The following is a 5,356-nucleotide window of genomic DNA, read 5'->3' as shown; positions in this document are numbered from 1 at the left end:
TCCCCCTTCTCCCTCCCCTTTTCTCCCTCTCCCCCCTCCCTCCCCTTTTTTCCCTCCCCCTTCTCCCCCTTCTCCCCCTTCTCCCCCTTCTCCCCCTTCTCCCACTTCTCCCCCTTCTCCCCCTTCTCCCCCTTCTCCCCCTTTCCCCTCCCCCTTTCCCCTCCCCCTTTCCCCTCCCCCTTTCCCCTCCCCCTTTCCCCTCCCCCTTTCCCCTCCCCCTTTCCCCTCCCCCTTCCCCCTCCCCCTTCCCCCTCCCCCTTCCCCCTCCCCCTTCCCCCTCCCCCTTCCCCCTCCCCCTTTCCCCTCCCCCTTTCCCCTCCCCCTTTCCCCTCCCCCTTTCCCCTCCCCCTTTCCCCTCCCCCTTTCCCCTCCCCCTTCCCCCCCTTCCCCTCCCCCCTTCCCCTCCCCCCTTCCCCTCCCCCCTTCCCCTCCCCCCTTCCCCTCCCCCCTTTCCCCTCCCCCCTTTCCCCTCCCCCCTTTCCCCTCCCCCCTTCCCCCCTTCCCCCTCCCCCTTCCCTTCTTCCTTTCTTTCTTTCTTTTCTTTCTTTCGCACACACGCACGCACGCACACCCTCTTTCTCGTGCGCGGGCCCTTGCTCTCTCTCGCGCGTGCGTGCACCGGCTCTTGCCCCCTCTCTCTCTCACGCGCGCTGGCTCTTGCCCCCTCTCTCTCTCGCGCACCTCGGCTCTTGCCCCCTCTCTCTCTCTCTCTCTCGCGCACCTCGGCTCTTGCCCCCTCTCTCTCTCTCTCGCGCGCGCCGGCTCTTGCCCCCTCTCTCTCTCTCTCTCTCTCGTGCGCGCCGGCTTTTGCCCCCTCTCTCTCTCACGCGCGCCGGCTTTTGCCCCCTCTCTCTCTCACGCGCGCTGGCTCTTGCCCCCTCTCTCTCTCGCGCACCTCGGCTCTTGCCCCCTCTCTCTCTCTCTCTCTCTTGCGCGCCCCGGCTCTTACCCCCCCTCTCTTTCTTGCGCGCGCCGGCTCTTGCCCCCTCCTTTCTCGCACGCGCGCCTTCCTTCTCTCTCTCTCTCTTTCTCTTTCTCACGCGCGGGCTCTTGCCCCCCTCTCTCTCCCACACATGCCCTCTCTTGCCCCCTCACCCTCTCGCATGCGCCCTCTCTCGTGCGCTCACTTTCTCGCATGCGTTCTCTCTCATGCACTCACTCTCTCTCCCTCTCTCTCCCTCTCTCTCTCCCTCCCCCTTTCTCCCTCTCCCCCCTCTCCCTCCCCTTTTCTCCCTCTCCCCCCTCCCTCCCCTTTTTTCCCTTCCCCTTCTCCCCCTTCTCCCCCTTCTCCCCCTTCTCCCCCTTCTCCCCCTTCTCCCCCTTCTCCCCCTTCTCCCCCTCCCCCTTTCCCCTCCCCCCTTTCCCCTCCCCCCTTTCCCCTCCCCCCTTTCCCCTCCCCCTTTCCCCTCCCCCTTTCCCCTCCCCCTTCCCCCTCCCCCTTCCCCCTCCCCCTTCCCCCTCCCCCCTTCCCCCTCCCCCCTTCCCCCTCCCCCCTTTCCCCTCCCCCTTCCACTCCCCCTTCCCCTTCCCCTCCCCTCTGCCCTTCCCTCTGCCCTCCCCCCTCCCCTCCCCCTCTCCCCTCCCCCCTTTCCCCTACCCTCTCTCATTTTCCTTCTTTCCTTCCTTCCTTCCTTCCTTCCTTCCTTCCCTCCTTTCTTTCTTTCCTTTCTCCTTTTTCTCTTTCTCCCTTCCACTACCCCATTTCCCCCTCTGCACTTGTGCTTCCAGGCACTGCAAACCTCTCGACAACAGCCGCTGTCTCTCTGACCCCGTTGCCTTCCTCCGGCCTCCTGGCCCGCCCTGCCTCCCTCTGCGGGAGCTGCAGTATCTCCCCCCCCCCCCCCCTTTGGAAGGGTAGTTTTCAACTTCCAAGTTAAAGCCAAGGTGGTTTTAAAATTGATTTTATTTTTCTTCAGGGTCAATTTCGTACTTTTTTTAAAGATCATTTCTGCATTTACCATGTCATTATCTCAGTGCTGCAGAGGACGTAGCAGGCAGAGCAGTGAGCCTGCCCCCACCGCTCTCGCCAACCGGCCTGTGCCAGGGAGCTGGCGCTGCTCGTGCACTGGGCTGAGGCACAACGCTGTCTTCGGAAACTCGCAGTTCCGCTTGCCCAGCTCTCTCGTTCAAGCATCACGTTATGCAGGCACAGGATGGAATGGCAGGGACAAGGGTTGGTGTGGGGAGGCTGAACTGCCGCATGTGCTGTTAGTTCTGAATAATCTGTAAGAGTGTTCTACATTTAGTAAACTTTGTAATGTGCTAAAACTTGGTTATGAGGTAACATTTGCAAAGAAGGGGTAATCTGTGTATTTGTTTTTGTAATTATTTGGTCCAATTGTTTTTTGTTGCGCCCTAAGTCCAGCTCACTGGGCAAATAATTGTTAAATCTTTATATTAAAACAAATAAATGCATTTTAAGGGATGCTGTACAGTTTGTTTCATTCTAGACATACCAGACACTGTGTCTTGCTTATGACTTTTTAAAACTAGGTAGGAAAACTGAACTTGGCTTTCCACTTCAAGTTGTAATACTAACAGATTCCTAGAGGGCCTTGAATATTTGACAGCTAATCATCAATCCAAAAGATGGATTTGGATTTGGTACCGCTACCAAATCTGTAAAATGCTAAAATGACAAGGTAAGCTATTTACTTGAGGAGCTTTTCCCTGCAGAGTTAATTTTTATTTTCCACATCGAGGCTTCAAGCAAGCGGAGTAATGTCTGTATCAGTCCTCGACATCTAAAGGTTACGTGGATTTTTTAGTTATTTATTTTTTAGGAATTTGCATCTATGGACAGGAGACACGAGTCTTAGATTAGTCAAAGACAAAAACACTTGCAGAGGCATGTTAAAAATTTCTTGCTTTGTCTCAATAATTATCCTACAGAGGGAGCATGTTCCCTTTCACTCCTACGCAATAGAAAATGCCTCTCAGCACAATAGGCATTTAATTCAGGAAACACGGCTTTAAAAGTCAGTTTTACCTCTGTCTGGGACTGTGTTTTGTCATCAGCACAGCGGGATGGGGGCTTTGTTGCCTCGCAGGGACACACGCCTTCCTCGCTCCTCAAACGAACATCCCTTCCCTTCCCTTCCCTTCCCTTCCCTTCCCTTCCCTTCCCTTCCCTTCCCTTCCCTTCCCTTCCCTTCCCTTCCCTTCCCTTCCCTTCCCTTCCCTTCCCTTCCCTTCCCATCCCTTCGGCAGGAGCCCAGCTGCCGCCGGGGGAAGGTGCGCCCAGCCTTCCTCCCCTCCTGCCGGGCGCCCCAGCAAGCTCTGCCCCCAAGCCCCTTGCTGCTGCGGGGACACCGAGAGCCCCTGCTGAGAGTTACAGCTGTTGAACTCTAGTGGTTCTGGTAACGCTGTTCTCACTGGCTCTCCTTCCCAGGTTAAAACTTAAAAAGGGCCATACTGCTTTAGACTAAGAGTTTTGGGGTGAAATAAACCACTCATGGCAATGCAAACCTTGATATTCTTTAAAATTACACCTTCTACTGTGAGAGTAATATAAAGAAAGTATACTGAAATTATTTACTTGAAGATATTATTTGATATAAGTTTTGCTGCATGAATTCATTTTTCAACTTAACACTATTTATCCTGTTGAATAATGTTCCTGTTGTACTGCAGGGAAGCGTGTTGGTCACACCAGTATAACTGGTTCTGCAGCCAAGCCGTGTTTTAAAAAAGTTCCAAGAGAGTAAAAGGCCCAATGCTGGACACAATTCAGTGCTTAAAGTTAGACATAAAAAGTACAGAACTGGACCTGAAATGCTGATATAAGTTGGAGTGTTCAGTGACTCACTTCTGAATTAGACTGCAAGCTGCACCTGTCCAATTTGTTCCTACAGTAGGCAAAATGAAGACTGAGTTAATCACAGGGAAATATTTCCTAACATCATTAGCATCTAGAATTAGCATTAATTTTAAATGTTCCAATAAAAAAAACAAAAAAAACCCTGACCAAGCCACACAATTAAGGAGAGAAACATAAAAAGAAATGGTGATTCTTCTTCCATATTTTATTGGATAAATGATTTAAAAGGTAATAACAATAGTGTTAAAACTACTACAATGTCTTTCCACAGCCATATCTCACAGACCCACAGATAACCTTCTATATAATTTTTTTTGCTTTTCCTCATTTTTATCTTTTTAAGCCATACTTATATTAAAATGCCCATTTCAACAGTTTCTTCACACTAATAGCAATTAAATGTGGAAGGAAGGAGGATCTAGTTATAAAGGAAGGGGTTTCGGGTAATCTGTGATATTACTGTAATCAATCAAGTTACTAAGGAAGGAAGGAAAAGAGAGAGGCCTTACAAGCTACTCCAGGTAGCTTTGAGCCTACTGTGTCACCATTGCATTACAGATAACTCAAGATGCTGGTGAACAATTCAAAGTAATTTTCTGAAACATATAAAACACTCAAATAACTTAGAAACTAGATCCAAATATTTTGAAAGAATCAACTTTGATATACAAAAACAGTCATAAGTTGTTACAAAAGTTTCAAACAAAAGTTTGTTTTCTCAGTGCGTTTATGTACCAGCGCAATTACTGGGTCCAGAGCAAAGAAAGAGGTTTTTATCCTTTATTTTTTTCTTTAACAGTAATAAAAAAAGAGGAAAACATATCTTTGTATATAAAGAATCATTGCTGGTCTTAAGAATAAATGTAACCAGAAACCCTTAAATCTGAGAGGCACACTTTGGGTTTCCTTTTCTTTTTTTTTTTTTTTTCCCCCAACATAAAAGGAAAGTCACCAGTTTATTTAAATGGAGTAGATACTCAGACCTCCCCAAATAAACTTAATTCAATTAACATCACTAGCAAAAATCAGTTAGAAACTGCACAAAAATAAAAAAGTTAATACATTTAATCCTGCAGGGATTTTGTAAGGACTGGAAGGCAGGCTTTAGGAGCAGCATTTGGGCACAGCTGGAGGCTTCTTTGGTTCGATCTAACACACGCAAGAGATGTAACCTACTCCAGACAACAATTTTAAAAACCCGCACATTTGAAGACAAGTAAGGAGGTCCATATACAAACGCCAGGGTGTGCCAGTGGATTTGACTCTTGGTTAAATAGTAGCATATCCGAGGTCGGAGCGCGAGCGGGCCCTCGCCCCGCCACGAGCAGCGCTGGGGTGAGGTGGTGAAGTGGCCGTGCTGCAGCAGCCTGGGCGTCAGGAAGGCCGCTCGAAGCACGACCGAGCAAGAGCTGCACGTCAGCTCTAGGGGTCTGCCGTCTAACTCGGTTTATAGAACGTGGGTTTTAGGAACGTTAAGCAAAAGAACTGAAAGAAAACCCTTTCAATAGAATAAGGCAAACTGATTAGTTCTCAGTG

Source organism: Apteryx mantelli, chromosome 13 (assembly GCF_036417845.1).
Source record: "Apteryx mantelli isolate bAptMan1 chromosome 13, bAptMan1.hap1, whole genome shotgun sequence".
NCBI classification, from domain to species: Eukaryota; Metazoa; Chordata; class Aves; order Apterygiformes; family Apterygidae; genus Apteryx; species Apteryx mantelli.
Note: the sequence above shows the minus strand (reverse complement) of the source record.